Consider the following 26,035-nt stretch of genomic DNA (forward strand, 5'->3'; position numbering starts at 1 on the left):
TTAATAACCCTCTGCTGCTTTTAGGGCCAGGTCTGTGAGCCCCACCCCTCGACCTCCAGCAGGGCTTTCCCATACCACCCCACCAGACCCTGTAGATCTTGGGTAGAACATTTTCAGGCCAGGCTGGCTTCTTGATACCCAGGGCACCCCTTCCTTTGGGCTGTGTCAGGGGCCTCCTGGTTTGGGACTTTGTGTCCTCCCCCTCCTCCATGACCCCAATTCAGTTACCTTCTGGCCCCTCCCTCTTCCCCACAGCAGGGGAGGAGGAGAGGGTGCATGGAGCCACAGCTTTGGCCTGTGAGAGGTCACAGTTGCACTCCCATAGTAGAGACAATTGAACCATGAAGGTGCCGAGAGAAGTTAAGAGCTACAGCCAGGGGCATGATGTTCCCCGAACTGCCCCCACTCCCTTTCTTCGCTCCACACACAGGCTGAGTTCCCTGCATCTGGCAGAGAATGGGCTTGTCTGGCATGTGCGTAGCATGTCTGCATGTCTGTGGCAAAAGGGGAAATACAGAGTGTGAGTGTGTGTGTTGGCCTGGTCTCTGCTCCCTCCCAGCCTCACCCCATAGTCATTTTGTTCTGTGACTGGAGTCCCCCCCCCCAACCCTGCCCTCCTCCTTTCTCAAGTTTACACAGCTTAGGTCTCTGCTGGGGCCACCAAACTGATTTCTCAGGGATGAGTGGGCCTTGGCATCCTAAGAGACAGACCTGGCTTTTCTGAAGTTCTTTTCTAGTTTCACACCTCTCTTTTTCTTTCAAAGGTCATGGTGGCAGGGTTGGTGAGACCTAAGGGCCAGTGGTCAGTATATGAGGGCTGAGAACCCAGAGGCCCGGGGCCTATGTCTGAGCAGTTAAGTTTCTCTCTTCCCCTGCCCATGTTTGCACCCCTAGTCCTGCCCTGGGATTTTGGTTGAGGTCACAGTCCAGTGTGACCCCACTGAAGATTATCCTGTACCCTGCCCTGAGATAGGGCTCCAAATGTCCTGTTTCCATCTTCTTTGATACAAGCGAGGGAAGCAGGGCCCCAAAAGGGGCCCTAGACATTAGATCAGGCTCCGGACTGGCCATCTTTATTGAAGACCCTAACTCCTACAGCCCTCCCTATGCAGCCACTTCCCAGTCGTTGGATGTTTAATCAATGACCAACATTAGTTGATAAATGACAGTTGTGGAAAAGGCAGATCCCTCAGACAAGGCATGGATTTAAATCTGAGTTTTGTTACTTTGTAACCTTAAGCAGGTATCTGAGCCTGAGGATTAAATAAGCATATGCCCAGAAAGCAATTAGTGTGGTGCCAGACACATAGGAAGTGTGCAGAAAGACGTGGGCTACAATTGTTATTACTGGTACCTATTTAGTGCCAGGCTTCAGGCACAGGGCAGATAGGAGAGTCACCCTTTCACTTGATGGGTGGTAGTAGTGAGGGGACAAAGAGACAAATGAGCAAATAAAAACTATTTCTGTGCAGTGTGGTCACTGTGACCATAGGAGGGGACAGATGAGGGGGCCCCAAAGCCAGGCAACAGAGTACAGTTTTTCTGCCTGTGCACTGCAAAAAGGTACCTGGTAAACAGAGCTAGGGACACTGAAAGACAGTCCATGATCTATCAAGAGCATGGGGCGCCTGGGTGGCTTAGTCGGTTAAGCATTCAAATTTGGCTCAGGTTATGATCTCACAGTTCATGAGTTCAAGCCCCGCACTGGGCTCTCTGCTTTCAGCACAGAGCCTGCTTGGGATCCTCCTCTGTTACCCCCTCTTTCTGTCTCTCCCCACTCTCTCTATCAAAAATAAACATTGGGGCACCTGGGTGGGTCTGTCAGTTGAGCATCCGACTTTAGCTCAGGTCATGATCTCACACAGTTTGTGGGTTCAAGCCCCACATCAGGTTCTGTGCTGACAGTTCAGAGCCTGGAGCCTGCTTCACATTCTGTGTCTCCCTCTCTCTCTGCCCTTCTCCTGCTTGTGCTCTGTGCTCTGTCTCTCCTCTCTCAAAAATAAACATTTAAAAAAAAATTTTTTTAACTTATTTAAAAATAAATAAATAAACATTAAAAAAAAAAGAGTGTATTTATATGGGATGCATGGCTGGCTCAGACAGAGGAGCATAGGACTCTTGATTGCCAGGTTGTGAGTTTGAGCCCCACATTGGGTGTAGAGATTACGAAAATAAGTAAACTTAAACAACAATAAAAGGGTGGACCTACATCTCCCAAAAGAGAGTAACTTTTCTACTTTGTACAGAGGCTAGCAGTAGCCCTGTAGATTTGGGCCAAACTGACGCTGGGAATGGAAGTCAAAGAAGTGGGAGGTGACACATGCCATGGGCTTCAGTGAGGAGTTCATGAGATAAGCTTGATGAAGGTCCTCCTGGCCAGAGAGAACAGTACCCTCAGCCATGGAAACGTGAAGGGATTTTTGGGGTGTCTGAGGGAACCACAAGCGTTGGATAGTGTTGGTCTGCAGGGCCCAGGGATTGCAGGCAGTCCTAGGGCTGATTAGGGAAGTCAGGTTGAGCTGGGGAAGGGGCTTGGCTGGAGCTTATGGGTTCTGAGGAGTCACTACCGGAAGTGATGGAGGTGAACCCCAGGGCACATCCATCTGTGAGAAGACTCACTAGGACAGCAAATCACCTCAGGGGTTAGGAGAACAACTTTGGTGCCAGTCTCACTTAAGTTTCCTCATCTGACAAATGGGGATGATACTACTGCTGAGGCTGAATAAAGGATTAAATGAGTTTATGTACCTAGCTGTTTAGCCTGATGCCCTACTCATAAAAGCTTCATAAATGCCAGGTGTGGATATCATAACCAGGACAGGATCCTGGACTGTCACACTCCTACCCAGAATATAGTGAAGGTGGGTGCAGGGCTCCTCTTTCTCTGCAAGGTGCTGGAGACTTCAGAAATTTGATAGCTGAATCTAAGCTGATTGGTTGCATAACATTGTGAAACCTAAATATTCTTTTTTGGAGGCAAGGAATGAGGTGAGAACAGTGAACCAGGATGGCTTCACTTCTTGTGGAAAGGGTCTGGGTGGGGATGGTCTCCAGAGACCTCCCAGGAGTCCTTTCTGGGTGCCCCCACTTGTTTGTTATAGGGAAAGTTCTCTGTGGATGGCCTGCACATGACATTTCCTTTCAGGTTGTGTTCTCCCTATGGATACTTCTGCCTCTCTCTTCTTTGGTTCCTACCTGGGTTGAATAGGTGAGAGTCTGAGTCTCCCTCCAGGAGAAGACCAAGGTTCCAAGATCCAACCTCTAAACTGGGCCAGGCATATACCAATACTCCTTGCCTGAGAAAGTCATCATTGGGATCATTTGGCTCATCTTCATTGCAGCCTGCCACCCCTTGGCCTTTGCCCTCCTGACTTCATTGGGGGGGGGGGGTGGAGTGGGGGCCAGAGGTGGGCAGAGGTCTTACACACACACACACACACACACACACACACACACACACACAAAGTGGGTAATAATAATTCCCTTAGGTGGAGCTACTACCCACTCTCCATGAATATCACCAGCATGAAGCTTTTTTTGGGTGTGCAGAACCTGATTCTGCACTGACCCTAGACTGTAGGAGCCCTTCAGGACTGAGTTTCATTTCTTTGCTCCTAGTCCTCTGAGGCCTGCTGCTAACTCCTGGGGAATAAGTTCCCCCTCACAGTCAGTGCTCAGCTTCCCCAGAAAGGTAAGTAGAGGTGGGCTAAGTACTTAGAGATTCTGGAGGATCTAGACCTGGGACTCTGCCTCCTTTTTCTTATATGGTTAGTGCCCAATACACTACCTGACACTCAGGGTAGGGCCCAGAATGTCTCTCTTTAAGCAGTTTAGGGGTGGTAATCTAGAGGTGTTCAATTTCCTTAAAACTGTGTTCCCATAGCAAGTACCTTGCTTTTACTCACATGGTTCGTTTGTTTGAGGTGGCTTTGAGGAAGGGTGCTGGAGAGAAGAGAGGAGAGAAGAGAAGAGGGCTAAACACCTCCCTTAGGAGCCATTCTTAGCACTTAGTTAAGGAAGGACACTTCTCAGCATTTGTGGAAAGGAGGGAGTGTCCACCATGTCTCTGGAGGGGTCACTGCCTGTGGCTTGGAAGGTCAAGATGGGTAAAGAAGCAACACATTTCAGATGAACTCTGCCCTTTGACATCTCCCTAACTCCCCTATGCCTGGTTGGGTCAAGGTCCCAAGGCCAAATTTAGAAGGCTTGGGGAATGGGCTGCTCCCAGAAGACCCAGGCCCCAAGGCCCTCTCCTGCCTTGGAGACAGGCAGGCCACACAGAGAGGAAGCAGTGAGGTGGGAGCTGGTTTCAGTTCTCCCACCAAGGCTGTGCCAGTGGCTGGAGGCACGGGGTTAGAGGCTGTTAACTCTCTCTTATCTGAGCTGCAATAGATTTGGGGGTGTACATATAACCCTAGGCAGACTTCCTGGGCACGCTACCCCTCTCTTATTAGGGTCTCCAGTTGGGTTTTTTTGTTTTGTTTTTTGCCTGGAGGAAACATAAACCCACCTACAAATTCCACAGAACCAGAGAAACTTCCCACTTTGGGATTATCTGCAGTTTGGGATTATATGAGCCTGGGGCTTGCTCTGTGGGCCCCTGAAGTGAAGAGAAGACATCTGCAGCTTTAGGATTAGCCCAAGCTGGGCAGATGGAGGGGGCACTGAGTGAGGGGAAGGATATTCGGGCACAAATCTGTACCCTGGGCTTTTGTTCTCTTTCAACCAGTTTCTACTGAGTACTGCTCTGTGCCAGGCACTGTTTCAGGCTCCGTTTGTAGGCCACAGTCTCAGGGATCCACAATGTAGTTGCCTTAGCCCCAGGAGTCAGGGCTTGGACTGGCGCTGGAGTAGGAGAGAAAATGTCCTTTCTTAGATCGCTTTCCTCATCTGTAAAATGGGGACAAGAATCTTCTCTCCTAGTCTTCCCGGGAACTAGAGCCTACTGAGTCCCGGAAAGTGCTGGGGGAAGGGTGGGGTCTTTGAACCGGCGTCTAGCTCCAAGTGCCCTAGGCTAGGAGTTCCAGGCCCTACGCGCACCAGAGCTGAGGGGCGAGGCCAAGCCCTCCCTACTGGTCCAGGTAGCTTCCGGCGTGCTTAGGCAAGGGGGCAGAGGGACCGCGGACTTCCCCGCGAGGTAGGTCGTCGAGACCAGGTCGTCACAAAATAGGGAAGGTCCTCTTATTTTTTGTAAAGTTGCGGAAAAAAGAGATGAAGACGGGGCGCGCTGGGGAGCTGAGCCTGGGCCGACCTCGTCAGAGCGTGGGGAGCTCGAGGCGCAGTGGCTGCGGCTCCGGCCTCAGAGCCTGCGGCGTCCAAGTGGCCAGAGCTGCGCTGGGAGGGAGGCGGAGGGAGGAGGGAGGGGAGCTGAGGTGGAGGCGGGCGGGCGGGGTGGGGGGGGGGGGAGAGGAGGGAGCGTCGAGTCCGGTCCGGGTTTTGCCGGCAGCCCCCGGGCAGCGTTCAGAGCTCCTGCCCGGGCGGGCGCGCGGCGGCGGCGGCGGCAGAGGCGGCGGAGCCTGAGCGGGGATGTAGAGGCGGCGGCACTGGCGGCAGCAGAGGCGGCGGCGGCGGCAACAGCAGGCGCCCGAGCCGAGCGAGAAGAGCGGCCGAACCTTGCCCCCCGAAGCCGGGCCCCGCGTCCCAGCCCTGCCCAGCCTGCGCCCAGCCATGCGCGCCGCCTGCTGAGTCCGGACGCCTCACGCTGCGCCCTCCGCCCGCCGCGCCGCGCTTCGCTCGGGGGTGATTAGTTGCTTTTTGTTGTTTTTTAATTTGGGCCGCGGGGAGGGGGAGGAGGGGCAGGTGCTGCAGGCTCCCCCCCCTCCCCGCCTCGGGCCAGCCGCGGCGGCGTGACTCCGGCTCCGGACCCGGGCACGGCGGGCGGCGCGGCTGGAGCGGAGCGCACCGCGGCGGTGGTGCCCAGAGCGGAGCGCAGCTCCCCGCCCCACCCCTCCCCCTCGGCCTCGCGGCGGCGGCGGCCGTGGCGGCTTGGACGACTCTGAGAGCCGGTAGGTGTCGGGCCACGGCCCTCCCCCGACCCCCCCGGAGGCCGGCCCCCTCCCCTTCCCCGCCTACCTCCCTCTCCTCCCTCGGGGCCCGGTGCGCGGCCGGGGCCGGAGTTCGCTGCAAGTCGGCGGAAAGTTTGGCGGCGCGAGCTCCCCCGAAGTTCAGGTGCGGAGAGCCAGGGACGGGAAAGGAGGGGTCCGTGTTTGGGAGGGGCGGGGGGCGCCCGCAGGCTGAGCCGCGGAGCCCTGTAGCCTGGGAGCCCTAGCGCCGGTGATCGCTCGGTGGCCGCTGCTATACTCAAGCCTCCCCAAGCCGCAGTCGGCTCGGTCGCAGATCACTGAGTACAGACAAAAAGAGGGGTTTTAGGGTCGGGGACTGCGGTTTGGGCGCCGTGGGTTGGGACCGAGGCTCTCCCTGCGGGGTACCGTCCCCTCCCCAAGTACTCGAGCTTGAGGGCGCTGGGGCGGCGGGAGCCCGGGTCCTCACCTCTTGGTGTTGGGCGGGCGCTCCGCCTGCGGGGGCGGCTGATTGGAGATATGCGGCGCGCACTCCCCCCTTCAGACCCCTCGCAGCCCTGTGTTTTGGGGGCTACAGTAACTGCTGCCCTGGACCACGCGTGGCTGAGTCTCACCCCTCCACTTGGAGGGGGCGGCGGCCACTTCTATATTTCCCCTATGGTTCCTCGCCCCCGCTGCCCGCCGGGTGCCTGGCGGGCTGATCAAGTTTGACCTTTTTTTTTTTCCCCCCTTCTTTTTTACCGTCTAAGTATCAACCCCCACCACAACCTCCGCTCTCCGAGGCCTCTCTTTCCCGTCCTCTCCAGCCTTGGGGAGTCTTTCAGCCTGTCTCCCGAGCTCCGCGTGGCCAAGCAGCGTGCAAAGCCAGGGAGGGAGACTGGGGGTGTTCCTGTAGCTGCGGAGTGTGGGAGGCGGGTGTCCCAGGCGCCTGCCTCGCTGCTTTGGCCCCAAATTTACCCATGAAGTTCGGCCCCAAGCCCCCCTCCCCTTTGCTTCCCTAGAGCGAGGGGCTGAACCGCCGCGAGAAGAATGTGTTAATTTTCTTGCTGGGGGAAGTTGTCCTCTCCCGGAATGGGCTGCTTTCCGGCGGGGAGCGCGGGGTGCGCCTGGCTTTGTTTATTTGTAGAATCGACAGAAAGTGAGTGACCCCAGTTTTTAAATTGGGGGGCTGCCTCCGGGACCTGTCAGAAGAGCTGAAGCGCCCAATAAGGGAGCAAGATAGCTTTTTTTTTTTTTTTTTCTTTTCTTTCCCGCTCGGAAGGGGTGCGCGGAGTTGGGCTGGTGCCATGGGCTGCAAGGAGGCAGCAGCAGATTTGGGGGGTTCTGTAGGGACTCATCCGTCAAGACCCACACCTCCCTTTTTCTCCCGAGACAAGGGTCTGAAGGCAGCCGCGCCCTACTTTGCCCCCAGGATCCTGGGTGGTCTGCGAGTCGCATCTTCGTGTTGGGGGAGAGCTGAACCGGGATCCGGCGAGCCAGCTTCTTGACCTCCGCCTTTCCCTGAGCGGCGGGCGCTGTTCGGAGCCCTCGGTTTTGTGGTGGGCCCAGCCCCCCCGCGTTTGCTCAGGAAGCGCTGGGGAGGGGGGCTTGTGTGTTCGTTCGGCCCTCGCCCCCGCCGGAGCCGCCCCGGGCGGCTGGCAAACAGAGTCCCTTTCAAGTTTTCCGCTGGGGCCGCCTGGCGGGGGCTGCGTGCGCGGTCGCTGCGGACTTGTTTGGAGCGCTATTTGAACGCCCGGCGCCACCTCAGCTGCCCCGGCCCGCGGGGGCGGGGGTGTCCTTCCGTGCAACTGAGAGCATTTCAATTAGATGTTTTTACCGGTCGCACTGGCCTAAGCTTCGTGTGAGCCCCCTCCCGAAAGACCCCGTATCCTGGGTCCCAACTGCTGCAGGAACCCCAGGAACTGGTACCCGAGGTCTCCTCCCAACTCCTTTTTTGAGAGCGATGAGGGGAGACTGAGGTCGGTGCTACCTACTACTGTCTAGTGTTGATTTAGCAGTTTCCCTGGATGAGACTCAAGCAGGAGCTGGGGGGGGGTAATGGCCCGCTCTGCAGCTGTCACCCCCCTCCCAGAACGGAAATCGTTCTCTCCTGGGGAGGAGGGAGAGGGGGTGATTTTTGTCCTGGGAAGGGGTGGGAACAGCTGAGGAAGGTTGGCGTCTGAGTTCTCAGTCAGCCCTGGGGAGCTTGGTAGAAGCACCCCCACCTCATCTTGGCATGAGCTGGGGCTCTCCCAGGGAAGCCCCTAAGCCGGCCTTGTGGCTCCCTCTCCAAAGCCACCTCCCTTTCCAAGGTGGGGGCAGAGGTTCCTCTGCAGAAGACAGACCCTTGGCTGGCTGGCTGTCGGTTGGCGCCTTATTTATGTGTGTATTTGGGCCCGGCTGTTTTCCCGGCTCAGCAGGTGACCCTGGCCTGGGCCTCCTATCTCTCCCCCGACAGAGCCTGTTGACTTACCCGTGGGCCAGCGGCCTCGTCTTTATCACGTGAGGCCTGGAATGTCCACCCGCCTGGGCTGGGCCGGGTGGGGGAAGGGAGAAGGAGGGGAGGATTCTGCATCCAGGGCCCAGGCCAGCACAGGCCTCTGTTCCATGGGTTCCCACTGTAAGCCCCAACTCTTGATTCCTCTTTCTAGCTTTTTGCCTGTCTTCTACCCATTTGACAAGTATGAAACTGAGGCTTATAGGAGTGTGGCAAGCAGGGTTGTATCTGCATAAAGAACCAAGCCTCGGAGAATTAAATACCCCACCTTCTTTAGAGCCCCACCTAGCTATTTATGGGAGAGTGGAATGGAAATGGGGGTCTCTCTGGGGGGAGGGGTGTGGGCTGAGCTGAGGTCAGCTGACTTTTTAAGGATTCTAGATAGGTCGGAGGAATGAGGGGGTATACTGATGAGCCAGACCCAGGCCTGCTTTCCTGGAGCCCCCTGTCTGGTGGGGTGACGATTAAGGCAGAACTAACTCCCCAGTCCTGGTGCTCTGGAGCATGGCCTTATTGGCCAGGGATGGGGCAGGGCTCATTTACTGTTATTACTGTTATTATTGTCTATTCTCTATATGTAAATAACTTATTCATTCATTGCCCCAACATACATTTTTTGAGCACCTACTATGTGTCAAGCCCCACCTTTCTAACTCTGCCCCTGCTTGGGAGGCAGGCCCAGGGTAGAAGCCCCTCCCTCTTTCCCCACCCGCTGGGGCCTGGATTGGGGCTTCCCACCCTTTTTTTCTGGTGCTCTCCCTCCCTTATCCCTACCACCTGGTGCTGTCCTAGCCCCTCTCTCTCTCTCTCTCTCTCTCTCTCTCTCTCTGTGTGTGTGTGTGTGTGTGTGTGTGTGTGTGTGCGCGCGCGTGTGTGTGAAGTGTCCTTGATTAAGTGTATTAATAGTTAAACTCTCACTCATAGCTGGAACTCACCAGACCACAAAAAGCCTCCCCAGTTACTCACGCGCTACTGCCCAACAAGAATATCCCACTCAAGTTTTTTTTTTTCTTTCTCTTACTTCCCCCTTCATTCCCCCCAACACTGAGCCCACCTCCCAGGCTACAGGCAATGAAAAAGGACTGACCCCCTCAAAGACCCAGGAATCTCCCAGCCATTCCACCTGCCCCCTAAAGCCCAAGGCAGTGTCAGCTGCTAGATGAGGCTGTGTGGGTCTAGTCTGTTGGTCTGGGATGTGGGAAGCTGGGTGGTGTGTGTGCTTATGACTCAGGGCATGTGGTATCTGTAAATCTGTGTGTTGAACGTGTGTCCGTCTGCCTGCCTTGGGGGGGTGGGAGTGTGAGCATGTGTATATTTGTGCATCAGGGCATGTGTATCTGTGGATCTAGGAGTTGTGTATGTCTGCATTGCATCTGTACATGTGTGTTTGTGAATCTGAGTACATATCTGAAAGTTGGATTTGTCCTTGTGAATCTGGGAATGTGCATATTCTGAGTTGTGTGTGCTTAGAATTTTGGAGTGTGTACTTGTGATTTGTGTATATCTGTGTTTTGCGTATTGTAAATCTGGGGGTGTCTGACTCCCTCAGTAGTGAATCTGAATTGGGAAAGTGGTATGTGAATCTGGGAGTGGGCATATCTGAGCTGTGCGGGCAGTGGTCTGTGTCTGTCTTTGGTGGCTGGTGTCTGTGTTCCTTTCTTTTTCTGTATCTGTCTGCCAGTCTGTCTTTCTGAGTCTCTCCCTCCCTCTTCCTCTCTGGTTGAGGCTGTGTGTGTGTGTGTGTGTGTGTGTGTGTGTGTGTGTGTCTGTGTAGCATTGAACCTCTCCCACCCCGTCCTTCCCCTCCTCTGCCCTCCCTGGCAGTAACTGGGCAGCCTCCCCGTCTGCCTGCCTGCTGGGAGTTTTGGAAGCTGTGGAGGGAGACAGGCTGGGGCCGGGGTGACAGCGCGTATCCACGGCGATGGCAGCCTGTGATTATGGGAATAAAAGGATTTTAAGGTCATGGGTGTATTTTTTTTTTTTTTTTGTTCTGTTTTGTTTTTCCCCCCTTTGGTGGAGCCGGTGGCAGCAAAGGGCCAGAGCTGTGTGTCTGCAGGTTGGGAGTCTGTCCCCATGCAAGTGAACATGGATATGTGGTGCTTTCCTGGAAGCATGAATACATGTGTGTACATGCATGAGCAGAGTCTGTGAAAGTATGTGTTCTACGTGTGTTCTAGCTGCCTGCTCCCCATGTGAGAGGCCACAGGGCTATTCCCTGGGGGAGAATTCCCAGGAAAACTTTTTGCTTCTGGGAGAAACATGGAGCTGGAACCCTGCAGTCCTCTATATCCTTAAGAGCCGTCTGGCCTGATCCTTGCCTACCCGACCTTCCCTCCACAGTAGGGTGTCTTTTGCCAGAGACTGGCTGGGCCCAGTCACCTGGGCCAGGCCACATCTTGGGGTGTCAGTGCCCCTGGCCCTGCTCCAGTCCCTGTAATTGCATTCTGCCGCCTAATCCCCCGCCAGCTCAATTAGATCGCAAATTCTTCTTCATTTCCTGCCTCTGATGCTGGCCTCCCTCTGGGCTCGCAGGGCCTGGGAGAGAGGGAGGGGATCCTGCCCTGCTCCTGCCCGCACCAGGGGCTCTTAGAGGGTGTGATTAGTTGCTGGCACACTGGCCCTGGGGTGCAGGTTGGAACCTTGGGGGCCGACAGGACAGCTCTGTTGGCCTTCTTTGGACTAGCCTCAGTATTCCCATGCTGGGGGAGGGGCTTGTGTTACTGGTACATGGGCTCTAGGTAGACCAGACATCACTCTGGGCCAGGCCCCTACACACTGCCCTCACCCCGTGTCCCCACAGGCTCTGCTCGTGTTCTGTTTCCAGAGCAGTTGCTGGTCACCCTCTGGCACAGTAGTCGTGACCTTGTTTTTGACCTTTCATTGGTGTCTGTTCTGGAGGTCAGTAGGACCACTGAGCTCTTCTCTACTGGGTCCTCTTAACTTCCTCCCTGGTCTCAAGGGAGACTCTGACCTCACCCAGACAAGTGTGTTTGAGCACTGGCTCTGGAGTCACACCTCGTTCCAAATCTTGGCCACGCCACTGTCTAGCTGGGTATATGACCTTTGGGGAGTTGTGTTCTCTGTGATCCTCAGTTTCCTTATCCCTGAAATGGGATAATAAGAGTGCCTGCCTCACAAGGCCATTTTCAGATGGACACAAGGATAGTTGGTCAGTGCCCAGCACCAGTAGCTAACCCACAGCATGCAATAAAAGTTGGCTTTCCTGGTGACAAGGGCTTCATACCCCTAGTGAAAAGGAAGAAAAGAGTTGGTGGCTCACACATAGCATTTCCGTTTCCATTCTGCTCATTACCAGGTGTATGACGTTGAGCACATCACTTTGCCTCTCTGGGTTTCTCTTCCCCATCTGTAAAATGGGACTGGTAATAGGCCTGACCTCCTAGAACACACAGGAGGGCTATCTGCATGCAGATGCTTGGCCCCAGCTGCCTGCCCCAGCAGGTTTTCACCATATTGGTTACCTTCCTTTTTCTTTCAGCACACCAAGCCTAGGGTGGTGTGGGACTGGTGAAGGCTCAGGCGCAGGGACAGGGGGACTGGCCAAGGTCATGAGGCCCGGGTGGGGTGGGAGGGCTAGGGGATGACCTGCTGGCTTGCTCACTCGTTTACTCGCTGGCTCAGCTGAGCTGTGAGGCATGGACTTCCCTCCCCGCTGGTCTCTGTGGAAAGTGGTGGCTTGGCTGATTTTTTTCTGTAAAGGGGAAGCTGGATGTCTACCCTCTCCTTCCCCAGGAGGCACCCGTGGCAGCGGCTGTGCTGACAGGCCTCCTGGCCTTCTTGCTCGGGTAGCTGGCAGCTCTGGAAGGCCGACTGCACACAGATCAGCCACAGGGAAGAGGGAACCGCTAAGGTCCCCTGCCATCACTCATCCCCACGGCCCCTCCCACCCTCAGCCTGGTCCCTTTGGATAGAAAGACAGAAAGGAGCCACAGCAGGAGAGTTGGGGAGACTGGCTCTGCCGGAGGTGGTGGAGAGGGATGGGGTGTGGATAGGGGGTCAGGAGCCCTCTGCTGCAGGGTCCCAGGATCTCCCTGGCTAGTCTTCTTATTTCTATGACCTCTGTCACTCACTGGCCTAGGTTCTTTAATATTTCATGGCCTGTGGAGCAAGCCCCCTGCCCTAGCCCCCTTTGTCTGTCTGCTTCCCCCCTTGGGGCATCCCTGTCGCTGAGTTGCTGAATTACTGACCCCAAGAGGCTGCCTTCCCGTTCCCCCAACTAGCCCCAACACCTTCTGTACCCCTCCTGACTTGTCTCCCCACACCTCTACTTGTCACACCTTCCACCTCATACACATCGTCTCCCCTTCTCTGACATCTCTGACCATCTCCCTGCCCTTTTCCTCCATTTTCCTCTTTTGTTGGCCTCCTCCTCAGCGGAACAGAAACCGTGGCAACTGGTCCGTCTGCCTGCTCCCCTGTCCACCCCTTCCTGCCCCCTCCCCCTAGCTGTGCTGGGCGTGAGAGCTGGTTTTATTTATTTTTCTGTTTGTTTGGGAAGAGGGCAGTGGCAGTTCTGGGCCCTGGCTGCTGCGCTCTGCCTAGAGCGGCGGGCAGGCGGGCCGTGCTGGCCTCCCAGGAATGTGGCTGGGACGCCCCGCGCTATATTTACTCCCCTCCAGCTGCCGGCCCCAGCAGGGCAGAGCCAGGCCTGCCCGGTGGCCCTGGGGGAGCCCTGTACCCACCCTCCCCTGTCCAGCAGACCCCACGTAGCCCTTGGTCCCACCGCTCCCTCCCTTCCCTGTGACCTCTTCTGACCTCCTTGGACTCGCCTGGCCTGCCAGCAGGAACACTCGTGTGCCATGCCAGTACAGACGCAAAGTGCGGGTGCTAGGGCCTGATTCCTATGGGGCGCAGCACCTGGTAGCCCCACACCCCCACCCAGGGGCCTAGCTTAGGCCTGTAATCTGGTGGCCAGAACTATGCAAAGCATCTTTCTGGGGCTCTCCCCACCAGGCCTGGTCCCTGATCTTGCCACAGTGCCCTCAGCTCTGCTGCTCAGCAATGCTGGCAGGGGTAGGGTGGGTTGGGGCCTGGGGCAGCTTTGAGCAGCTGTGTTCTGTGCACTGCTCTTCCCCTCCCACGTAATGTGCCCTCTGCTAGACCTCCCGGGTTTCTCACATAGACATCTGTGTGCACACCTGAGTGCTTGGACATACATGTGCAACACATATGAACACATGCTAGATTATACCTTCCTTGGAGGCAGGGCCATGCCTCCTGTCATTGATTCCCTCATTCATCAGATGCTCATGGGGTTTTGTGAGCCCGCGCCTTGCCAGCCATGCAATGGGATATGGCAGTGATTCCTTGTACCCCCAGTGTCTGGCACCAGCTAAGTAATGGAAGAGCTTTAGCTTCTGCTGTAATCAATTGCTATCCCCCCATTATTACTATAATAATAACAATAATAATAATAATAATAATAATAATAAATAAAGTTTCCACAATGGTAATGGCAATGGCTAACATCCTAAACCCTTACTGGGGCAGGCACTGTGTTAATGGCTTTCTTTAGTCCTCACAGTAGCCCAGTGGTTGGATGCTGTTAGCATCCCAGTATACAGTTGAGGAAACTGAGGCTGGACAGTTTGTTACTTGCCCCAGGACTTGCCACTTGGGGTTGGGTCCTGGCACAGCTCTTGACTGGCTGTGAACACCATGAGAATAGACACGGTTGGTCTGCATGTTTACTGCACTGTCCACACTGCCTGGCATACAGCAGGCACTCCCTGTGTTTGTTGACTAGAAGCCTTGCACTCCTTCTTGGGGCCCTCATACCCTGGCCAGGGGGCCTGACGTGGTGTGTGTGTGGCGGGGGGCGATTGGCCAGTTGGACAAATGAATTAATGAATGATCAGATGATTCAGTGGGAATGAGTGCTCTCAAGGGACACTGGGTGGGAGATGTGGTTGTGCTGGCGATTGGACTGCTATGTGGAGATCAACTGTCCCAGTAGAGGATTCTGAGAAGTGGAATGGGGGGAGGGGCTGAGAAATGTGGCCAGAGACCAGTAGGCTGCTGGGGCCTAGCCCTTGGTGCAGGTCATGTCTTCTGCCAAGATCTCGGTTTTTCCATCTGTCAAATGGGCTTGGGAGGCTTTGTCCTCACTGGCTTTCAGCTGGCCTGGTCTGGGACTGGCCTAGGGAGCCTGAGAGGTGAGGGGACTGTGGTGGAAGGGAGGAAGCAGTGGGTGGTGAAGACAGGAAGATTAAGCGTGGAGCTTGGCTTGGAACCTGAGAAGCAGGGAGACTAGCCCTGACCTGACGCCTTGTCCTCCCTCTGAGCTGCAGGGTGGAGGTGCAGGTTCACAAACCTCTAGCTACCCACTCTTGTCAGAGCTGGGCTTCCTGACATCTGCAGTGTCAGTGGCTGTGTGTGCCATGAGGGGGTGGCCTGTCTTCCAGGACTAGATTGGCTCTATCTCCTGGCCCATAGCCGCCCCCCCCCCATCCCCACCGCCTTTCCAGTTCCTGTTGATCCTGATGGGAGAGACCCACCCCTTCTGCATGACCCACCTTCTCCAAAGCTAGATGGGGTCTTGGTTAGCTGGGTCCATAACTCCAGTTGAGAGTGGGCTTGGCCCCCTTTCTTCCTGGGAGTGGAAGATCTTGGTGGCCTAGAATTTTTAGTCACAGGAATTTAGAATCAGAATGCTTGGAGCGGAGGGATTCTTTTCAGGATTCTTGTCGTGTTGGGATTCTAGAATCACAGAACCATGAGTTTTACTGCAAAGGAAGCGTGAATGGTCATGTTTCAATCTTGTTTGACGCTAGGGGACAGTGAGGATCTGAGAGGAGGGGCTTCCCTGTGGTGCCCTCAAGTGACATGAGTATGTACCTGAGACAGAAACCCAGGTCTGTCTCTGATCTACCCCTCTTTGGAGATCTGGGCTGGCATGGGGAGTGGGCTGTGTGGGCCCAGTCAGGCAGCAAGGGGGTGCGGCTGGCCTGTAGGCACAGGAGGGGTCCTTGTGGCGGTGCCCACCCACCCGCTGCCCACCCGCCTGCTGCCCACGCTTCCCGAGGCACCAGTGTGAGGAGGAAATGCCGGCTGTTGCTTCCAGCGACAGCCGGCAGGGCCGGGCGGCTTCCCAGCTCCCCCTCTGATTCATGGCCGCCTGCAGCTCCCCCCTCCCCTGGGGGCCTCAGCAGCCCCATCTGTGCAATGGGGAGAGGAGGCTCTACCCCAGAGTCTAGCGTCACAAAGGCAATGAATTTGGGGCTCTTTTCAAGATCACCATGATGCCTCGAGAGTGCTGGGAGACCAGCTTGGAACAGCCAGCTGGGCGTTCGGACCCGGAGCATTGAGAAGTTCTGCTTGGAGTCAGTCACCCTAATGCCTCCTATAGTCTGAATTGGTGCTGAATTGGTTCCTGGGGCAGAAAGTGTGGTGGGTGGTAAAAGGAAGAGCACTGGATGGGAGGCTTAGGTCACTGGGCTCTCTCTTGACCTCAGTATACCCATCTGCAAAATGGAGGATGTTATTCAATGAGGTCTTATTCACTGTCAACTCTACCTGGGTATGTGCTGGATAAGGTGCATACTGGGAATGCTGAGGCAAGTAGCAGAGTGGTGGGGCAGGGCGGGGGTCTCTTTGGCTGCAGACATGGGGCGGGAGTATGATTTGGCTGAAGGGGTGGCTCTAGGAGAAGGAATGAGGTAGGGGGGAGATAAGGAGCCTGCCAGCAAGGCAATGTCCAGCGGAAAATCCCAGCCATTCTCAGGAAGCGTTTCCTCCACCGGTCTCCTGGGAGGGAGGCAAGGCAAGCAGGAAGGCGAGTAGATGGGGGCAAACAAAGCCCCCCAGCCAGTCTGAGTGGAGATGTCCCTGGCCTGGCAGCTGGGCGGGTGTGCCCCTCGCACTGCGGGAGGGCTGGAACGCACCCCCCACCATGCTCTGAAACTGGGCCTGTGGTGGGAGGGCCAGGGCTGCCAGGAGGGGCCGGGCCATAGTCCAGATTTCAAAGCCTTCCCCAGGGGCCTCGTGGTGCCCTCCGCCCTGTCCTGAGCTGCCGCCGCGGGGGTGGCAGATGCTGTTTCATCGGCTGAGGCAAGTGGGAGGCCTCCGGAAGGTCCTCCTGGGAGGTTCCGGGGGGCAGTGGGGGCGTCAGCAGCTGCCGCCCAGCCAGAGCTGGCTCACAGTGGCCTCCCAGGTCCCTGTGTACCCCAGGCTTGGGGCCTGGGGGAAGTGCTTTGGAATTGAGACTGGTCCCCCCTGCCTTTGCCTCACCCGCCCCCCCCCCAACACACACACACACACACACACACACACACACACACACACACACACTGCCCACCAAGCTTCTTGGCTCTGGCCACCTCCCATCCCTGGCTGTGTCTGCAGAGCCCCCTGGGGAAGGCAGGGGAGGAGGCGCAGTGGGCTCAGAACAGCGGGTGCCCGTGCAGCCAAGTATTTGTGCGAGCTGTCAGAGACAGACAGGCATGTGGGGAATTTGGTGCGTGTGGGGCTGGGGGAAGCAGCCGGGTGGGCAGGCAGGCAGGGAGGGAAGGTGGGGGTGCCTCCCCCGCCTGTTGAACCCTGCAGAGACCACTGTTTTCCCCAGCCCCAAACCAGAAGGTATGTCAGGCACTGTCTTCCTGCCTGTACCAGTGCAGTGAGACTATGACCCTTGCTAGGGTCTGATATGGTGCTGACACTGGGGAAGGGGGTGCCATGTTGAGTGTTGGAGCCTGGGAGAAGCTGTCTGGTGAAGTGTGGAGCCAGGCAGGAATCCGGGTTGTGCCCGACTCTGGCCTCCAGGAAATAGCAGCTGTTATGCTCCCATGTACCCCCGCCACCAACCCCCCTGCCCCCAAGCCTGGCCCAACTTGTTTCCTGGCCAGGGTCCGGCTGGGGCAGATTGGAGGAGCCTGGTATTGCCCAGTCTGGGCAAGGAACAGGCTGGGTGGAAGGGGCCATGTTTATAAGCTTACAGGTACTTGGGGTGCTGGGGAGGGGCTTCCCCCAGACATTCTTTTGCGAAAGCAGGTTGGAGTCACTTGGATGAGGGGAACTTGGCCCTTCTTTCCCTGGACAGAGACCCCAATTTAGTCCCCTTTGGGGTCTGCTCTCCAGTAGTGCCTATTAGGCATGTTAGGGCCTAGAGTTGAGTAATACTTGATGTTTCATATCTGAGAACTCAGAGAGGGGGCTACACTGGCCCAAGATCACACGGTGGGCTCCCCAGCCTTCTCTCTACCCTCATGTGGGTGGGGCCAATGGGGAAGAGGTGAACATTGGGGGTTTGCTGGGGTGGGGGGACTATATTTAGTCCTGCAGAGCCAGGGGGCCCCTGGGAGCAGCTGTCAGTGGGGGGACAGACAGAGGCCTGGAGCTGCATTTAGTCTGGACAGAAATATCCTCCCCCCACCCACCCACCCACTGGCTGGGCGGCCAGGCTGCGGGCTTGTCCCCTGAGGGGCAGCTTGCCTGGGCCTGGCGGCCGGCGGGACAGGCAAGATGACCCGATAGGCTTTTCCCAGCTCAGGTTTCGATGAAACAGGAACCGGAGCCGCAGCCTGGGCTGTGGGGGCCAGGGCAGCCGGAGCCTAGGGGGCCAGAGCGGCCTCCCCCTACTCCCCCCTTCTCCCTGTGGTGCAGCCTCCCATTCTCTGAGGCCTGGGGAAGAGGCAGGTTATTTATCAAGCCAGCCTCCCTGCCGTGTCTGCCTGCGCCTCCCCCCACCTTGCCTCCCCCCACCTTGCCTCCCACCCCCCCCCCTCCACTCTTGTGCTGGCGGCCATGAGCCTAGCAGAGCAGGGTGAGCTGGGCGGGCGGGCAGGCGGCAGGATGAGCTCAGGAGACGTGAGTCACCCCATCCCTAGCAGCCCCACGAGGCCCTGCGGCCTTGCAGGCAGAGCGCACTCACGCACTCCTCACACGGCACACCCAGGGGCACACGCTTGGGACAGACACATTCACTCAGCACACGTAGTTCCACAGGACCCAGCACATACAACCAATGCACACAGTGCGGTCCTGGTCACCTAATCTGTGGATGCTTACAGTCACAGCCCTGGCTTCTGGCATGTACACATGCTGGCACATATGTAGTCACACGTGGGCGTGCTGTACCCCTGGGAGGACCCCAGACACCGCTGCAGTGAAGTTGTATGTCTGCTCCAACTTCAGGACACAGCCCACAACCACATGGTCCCATAGAATCGGGCCAGGAGCACTGACACAACAGAACCTGGCATGTGTGCCCACACATGTGTATACACACACATGCAAACACACATGATACAGTTGGGGCACCACTTACCCAAATGACCATTGGCCAATGTAGAGTCACCTGAGTTCTGTAAGGTAGGTGTGAGAAGGGAGGTGTTTTCTCCCATCCCCCAGGCTGGCTTGGCTTTCTCTAGGGGAAGAGGCCCAAGTGTCAGGCTTGGAAATGTTAAACCCACCCTGACCTCCAGGATGAAGTCTGACCCCGGTAGAGCAGGTTGGGTACAAATGGGGGAGAGATACAGAGGTAGCCAGGAAGAGGAAAGACCTGGAAAAGAAAAGCTGTGGAAGATATGTTTTCCTGGGAGTGCCGAGTGGCCAGCTGCTGCCCCACTCAGGGGGCAGGTCCTTGGGAGTTTGGGGGTACCAGAAATTGGGGGAAGAGACCCCCTTGTTCTAGTGAGCTGTGCCCCAGGAGCCTGCCTGTTCACTCTGGCACCCGCTTTCCTCAGTTCTTTTGGCTCCCAGATCTCATCATCTCCCCCACCTTGCAACTGGTACCCTGAGATTTAGCATTCAGACAAATTTCCTGGTTCTTAGTCTACTGGCCTACAAAATGGGTACAGAGTTGACCTGAATACCAGGAGCGGCTGGGCTGCTGGATTGGAGGGATGCCCTCAAGGAGCCTGTAAGTTTCTGCTGTGCTTTGGGTCTAGGGTTTGCCTTCCCTGGACTGGGCAGAACTGGGGGCATGTCTGTTTTTCATATACTGAAAAACACCTGTTTTCAGATTAGAGAATTGAGTCTGATGGGTCTGACTTCATGGTCATGAAGGGCTTTAGACACAATCACCCAGCACCCAGACTACAGATCCTTCTGGCTCTACAAGGTTGAGAGAGCCCAGAAGGGGTCAAGAGGAAGGTGGCCGTAAGGTCTTGGGCCCAGGCTAGCTCCCATCTCCTGACCACACAGATCTCCCTCATAAAGGCCTAGACAGTGGTCAGGGAGGGAAGGAGGGGCCCAGGCATTCTGAAGTAAACAAACAGCAATGGTCAGTCAGGAGGATTGGATGTCCTCTGAGCCATGGACTCGAGTGGGACAGGCCTGGGCTCCAAACTTGGCTTGGTCACTGCCTGCTTTGCAATCATGGGCCACTCTGACCTCACTTTTGCCACCTATAAAATGAGTATGAACCTTATCTCTGTGTCTTAAAGCTATGAGACCTGAAATAGATAGTGGGGTGTGGTTCTCACTATGTCTCACCTGGATCTCCAGGTGAATCCAGACCTCCTCCCGAACTGACTGCTCCACCAAAGCTGGCATTTTCCTGGGAGTGGTACCCCACCACAAGGACTCCTTAATTAGACTATCTTGGATTCAGCCTTCTTTAGGGCTGTTCTCAGGGAACGCTAAGGTGTGGGAGTGTAGAGACTGACCTTGGGGCCACAGGGAGGGGGAGGCATGGGAATGGGTTGGACCCAGGGAGAGGAATGTGGGGTCCTTGGGTGTCTGGACATCCCTGGGGGCTTTACAACATGGGAGGAAGCAGAGTCAACCATAGATCGACTTCTATGGGTTGAATAGATATGAGTCTATGCATTCTCAGTTCCCCAACCCACCAGTACACAACAAGGCCACAAGTTAGACTCAGCAGGGACTTACAGGTGGCAGATAGGTTCTTTGCAGGGTGGTGAGGGGCTTGGCAGACACCTATGTGAATGCACTGTTGGGACCACTGGAGACAGAAGTGCTGACATAGAGCAGGCCGGGCTGGGGGCCCAGGGAGGGAGGAGGAAAGGTTGGCAGGAAGTATAGATGCGTTCTTCCTGTGGCCAGAAAAGGCAATGCAGGCCTGGACAGCTGAGTGCTGCCCTCCCTATAGACTTCAGACCTCTACCAATGTTCATCTCTCTTTGTTCCTTCAGGTAAGAGGGCAGGGGAGAAATGATCTCCATGGGGCTGGAGAACTGAAGCACAAGGGATTGGCTCAGATTCAAAGGCAAACAGTGACAGAACTGGGGCCACAACCTAGGTTACCCAGCACTCCTGGCTTGAGCTGTTCTTGACACTCTTGTACTGGCTGATGATGGCAGTAAAAATAATACAGCTGTCATTTGTTGAGCACCTTCTGTATGCTGGCCCTGCACTGAGAACTTCTGTCCTCTCTAGGACCCTGACGAGGGTGGGGCTGTCATCCTGTGCGCTTTACAGACCGTGGAATGGGCTGAGCAAGGTCAAGCAACTTCTCTGAGGCCACCTAGAATGTGAGCTGTAGATTGGGAGAAGAAGCCCGATCCCAAAGCCCACTTGGACACTTTCGTGGTCTGAAACTGTGCTTCAGGGCAGGGGGGGGTCCTACCCATCCCCATAATCACATGACAAGTAATGTTTCTGGTTGGGCCATCCTCTTCCCCACCTATGCCCAGCTCCATGACTGTCCTAGGGCCCTCTGCTATCTCAGGGCACTCCCCAGGTTTGGACACAAGGGCATTGGGACTGCTGACTCCTTAGGCCTGGGAAGGGTGAGCCCTGTTGACTCTGGCTTCTGCAAGGGTTGTGATTCACTGGGACTGGGGTAGAAGACCAGGGGATGCACCGGGGAGCAGATTGGTGCCCCTTACGGTTTCGGGGATATCCTTGCACACAAGTTCTGGGAAACTCAATTGCTGTGCTTGTGGGAGCCGCCTGGAGTCCTGGTCAGGGTCACATACCTCCTGCATCCCCCAACCTCCCACCTTCCTGGGGGCTCCTTTCCCTTCTAGGGAGCCCTGCATGGAGTAGTCGAGAAAGTGCCCTTGAGTTAGAGATATCTAATTCTGTACACAGGGGCAGCCAGAGCAGTGACCCCCCACCCCCCAGTCAGTGTGCCAGTTAGCCATCGAGAGCACCAGGTACAGTGTGGCCCTAGGTCAGGACTCAGTAGAGGTCACTGAGTCAGGTTTTTGTTCTGGAAGTTGGTATTGGCTTCAGATGGAGGAGCAGATTCTCTGGGTTTAGGGTCCTGGGCTATGTGGCAAGTCACTTCCCCTTTCTGGTCTCAGTTTCTACATCTGTGAAATGACAGACAGTCTGCTGAACACGTTCTCTGGGGGAGGGGTAAGTCAGTCAGACACACACCCACATGCCTTCAGCTGGTGTTCCCGGGTCCCCCAGGCCCAGTGTTCCTGTAGCCCTCACACTGGCCACCGGATCCAGGAGGAACAAGGCAGGCTCTAGAATTGGGCAAGCCTGGATTTTATTTTTTTTATTTTTTATTAAAAAAATTTTTTTTTAATGTTTATTTATTTTTGAGACAGAGAGAGATAGAGCCTGAACGGGGGAGGGTCAGAGAGAGAGGGAGACACAGAATCTGAAGCAGGCTCCAGGCTCTGAGCTGTCAGCACAGAGCCCGACGTGGGGCTTGAACTCACGGACCGTGAGATCATGACCTGAGCCGAAGTCAGGCACTTAACCGACTGAGCCACCCAGGCGCCTCAAGTCTGAGCCTCAGTGTCTTCATCTGTGAAATGGGTGAACCTTGGTGCTTACTTCTGGGTTACTACTGTGAGGATAAAACAAAGTGTGGACAGAGCACCTGGCACAGACTCTGTCGACGGTAGTGACAGTGGAACCCTGACGAATACCCCGAGCTGTCCTCCTGGTTGCTGTCCCCCGCCCAACCTTGGTCTCAGGGATTCTGGGAAGGAGACAGTGCCAGTCTGCTGGCTCAGCCGGCTTGGCCACTGACCTTCAGAGCACCCAGGCTGTCAAGGCCACCCGCCTGCCCGCCCGCCCGCCTCCCTGCCTGCCTGCCTGCCGGGCGGGCAGGGAGGGGCGCCAGCCAGGTCTTCGCCTGATGCTACCCGCCCCTGCTCCCACTCTCCTCTTCCTCTCTGCGCCTGTGTGTGAGCTAATTAATCTCAGCCCCTTTGGGAAATTAGAACGCTGCAGCCGCGGCCTCCTCAACCTCGCAGTGCCTGTGCTGCTACTGGGCCCTGCCAAGACCCACTGTGGTTTGGGGGCATGGGGTGGGGGATGGGGGAGCAGGATGAGCTGGGCAGGTGTGAGTCTCCCTGAGCGCCCCCCCGTCCTGACCAGGGAGCTCTGGCTTTCTAGCTTCCTCCCCTTCCAGACAGCATCCATAAGGACATCAGGCAGTTGCTTCGCTGGGTGAAACTCAACCCCCAGCACCTCCCTGCCCTCATCCTGGGGCTGGTACGGTCATCCTTCACACCACGTTCGATCTCGTTGCGGGGTCCTCTTGCCTGCCCAGTTCAGGCTGATGCAGATAGATGTAATTATGGAATTTTGCTTGGGAAATTAATTTGAAAAAGTTAATTAATTGGTGGTTCCGGAGGTGGCAGGCTCCACGCCCAGCCAGTCCTACTGACGTCAGTGCTGACCCGCCTGAGACGTGCAGCTTCCTGGGCAGGCTGGGGAGAGGGACCCCAGTGACCTGATTGGGCAGTCCTGGTGCAGGCAGAAGCACAGTGAGGAGGAAGAGGCAGACTAGTATCCTCACCCAGTGTTGGCACCTGGAAAGTGTGTGTTGACTGGACGTGCTAGATGAACTTGGGCATCCTGAGAACTCCGCCACTTGTTAGCATGTTCAACAAGCCATTGTCAAGCTTCTCTATACCAATCCCAGTGTCTCAAGTGTCCATAGCCAGCATAGACAGCTGAATGTTTTGTCCACTTCTTCTAAATCTCTTTTCTCAAAACCTCTAAACCTATACCCAAAGGCTTTTCTAAAGGGTTCAAGGGACATTATAGATCCATTGTGCAGATGGAGTAACTGAGGCCCAAAGAGGATGTGACTTGCCCATCTTTTAAGCTCTGTCCTCCAGCAGGATGGCTTAGGGGGTGAATAAAGCTTAGGCTTCTTCCCAGGGGAGGAATACTTCCACGGGCAGCCCCCTTCCAAGTTCCAAGTGACAGGGGCCTTAAAGTTGGCTCTGTTCCCTAAGGAGAGGGCCAGAGAACGTGGCCAGCCCCCAACCCTGGCTCCCCTGGTCCTGTTGTGTCTCCTGCCCCGACCCCACTATCAGACATGTATGTTGCCCTGTGTGTGCATGTAGGGGCTTCCTCCACCACCCTACCTAATCCTCAAGATGACCTAGCTGGCTGAGGCAGGAGCCTCATGCCCCAGGGCTCCCTTTGGTACATAGAGACCCCATTTCTAGTACCTCCTGGCAAGAGCCCCTGACCAAGTTCTAGTGTTTAGAGGAGTGTGGGCTCAGTAAAGTCTTTGTCCAGACTATGGAAGGGTAAGGGCTGGGGCAAGAGGTAGCCATCTATAAAATAGGAGAATGAGAGCCAAATGGACCGTTAGGACAGGTCAGGGATACTGACTTGCAGGAGGTCAGCAAGGTGAGGAACTTGGGCTTTCAAGAGGTTTGGACCTGCATTCTTCCAAGCTGTGTGGCTTGGGCAGGTTCCTCAGCTTTTCTGAGATACTTTCCTCATCTGTTAAATGGGATGATCACATAGGCCACTCAGAGTGCTGTGGTGAGGCACAAGGTGATAGAAGCACTTGAGGTGTCTGGCCTTGGCACCAGGCCGGGTGGGAGAACAGGGAGCCAGTGGGACTGTGCTGGTGCCAGGGCCTGAGAAAGCCCACAGGGTTTTGGAAGAGAATCTGGTGCATGTGGTTGGACCGAGGAACTGGAGGACACAAGAGGAGGTGATACTTGTGGGGCACCCAGGGGCCAACAGCTTGCAGCCCAGAGCCCTGGGGCCCTCTAGGGGGAGTCATTCCGTACAGCATCACTCCCAGATTTGTTTAGCACGTTCCCTCAGGACGTTCCCACGACCCAAATGGGACCTGCAGTTAATTGTGTAGGCCTCACCTGATAGTTGTTCAGAATAAAAGTGACCATCATGGACAGGCTAAGCTGGGCACTTTGCATCCCACAGCACTCTGATGTGGTCTGTACTGAATTTCTTCAAGGTCTGACTTGGAGGCTTGGGTTTAAGCAGGCCATACCTATTCCCTGAGCATCCTGTGTAAGCTGAGTATAGGGTCAGAAGGGAGAAGAAGCTTCTTCAACCCACCTTCCTTCCACGAAGCTCTATGGTACTGCCTTCCAGCTCGTTAGACCATTGGCTGAGTGTTCAGGGCTCTCTGCACAGACTGTTAAACACTCCTGTGAGTGTATCTGTCCATAGGTGCCATATATAGCACCCTAGACTGGGAGCTCCTTGAGGGTGGGGTCCATGGCATCTCTCTGTATCCCATGCCTAGCACAGAGTTAGCTCTAAATAGGATAGGGCTGTTTTCCTATTTTGTAGGCAGACAAGTTAAGGCTCTGTGAGGACGTTGCTCAGCCAAGGTGAACACAGCCTTTTGAGGGGCAGAGCTAACCTGGCCCAGGTGGGTGTGGGGCTGCTGGTGCCCTCCTGGGGACCTTGTGTGGGCCTCAGTACCTTCCCTGACTTCCCTGGGGCCTGCAGCTCCTGATCCACTTGGTGGGCAGTGTTCCCAGTATCCAGGCTTAAGCCCTGTGCTCCCGAGAGTGGGGAGTGAGGAATACTGGCATCAGAGTGTCAGAGGGCAGATCTTAATCTCTCCAAGCCTCAGTTTCTTCATCTGTGAAATGGGGATCTTGGTACTTCTGCCTGGTAGAGCTTGGGGATGGGGGAGTGGTTACAAGAAATAATGCATGTGTTCTTAGCTCCATGCCTCCTTAAGTGTTCCGCCATGGTTATTATTATTGTTGACACTGTTATTGTGTTATCATTACATTATTATTCACGCTCTCGGGGCCCCAGTGGCTGCGGTGGCTTTGGGCCTGGACACAGAGCTCTCGTCTGCAGAGAAGGAGTTACAGTTTCTAATTAGTGCCCCAAGGAGAGGGCCCAGGTTTTTATTTTTTCTGGAGGATCCCACCTGCCCAAGGCTTCCCCAGCCCCTGTCATACCCTCCCCAGCCTCAGGTAGGGGGCCTGGCTCCAGGCAAAAGCCTCCCCAAATTTCCCCTGCCACTCCCCCCGCCTCGCAGACCTCTGGGGCCATGAATCATTTATGAGGCAAAAATGAAACCAATTAAGGACAAACTTTGAAAGCCTCTAATTGCTGCGCCTGGTGGCACCGAGGAATGAGGGGAGGCAGGCCTGCTCGGTGCGGAATCTCCTTGGCCCGGTCCTTCCCAGGCCGCCTGTCCCACAGCGTCTCAGGGCGCCGCGTCCTCCCGGCTCCCCACCGCCTCCCGGCCGGCCGCGGACGTGCCTGCGCGGCTCTGGCTGCTGCGTCTGCCGCCCCGGCGCCCGGCCGGGTCCCAGGCCGACTAATTAGGCCCGGCTCCCCTCCCCGCGCCGCCCGCTCCAGGCCCGAGGTGATGGCGGCTGTTCCTGCCGTTCTGGGGCCTGTG

At 56.1% G+C, this 26,035-nt stretch overlaps 1 protein-coding gene across 3 annotated transcripts in view; it reads left to right on the forward strand.

Annotated features, from left to right (window-relative positions):
* The first annotated feature begins 5,521 nt into the window (after window positions 1–5,521).
* The window catches only part of CXXC5 (CXXC finger protein 5), a 34,940-nt gene continuing 14,426 nt past the window's right edge, over window positions 5,522–26,035 (forward strand). For 2 of the 3 annotated variants that reach the window (XM_030319463.1, XM_030319481.1), the window contains exon 1: window positions 6,106–6,168. The gene's annotated coding sequence lies outside the window, so the exon portion shown is untranslated. Of the gene's footprint in view, window positions 6,006–6,105; window positions 6,169–26,035 lie in introns of those variants that run through there. The other variant, XM_030319473.1, reaches the window with a different exon arrangement.

This window comes from Lynx canadensis, chromosome A1, assembly GCF_007474595.2.
Source record: "Lynx canadensis isolate LIC74 chromosome A1, mLynCan4.pri.v2, whole genome shotgun sequence".
NCBI classification, from domain to species: domain Eukaryota; kingdom Metazoa; phylum Chordata; class Mammalia; order Carnivora; family Felidae; genus Lynx; species Lynx canadensis.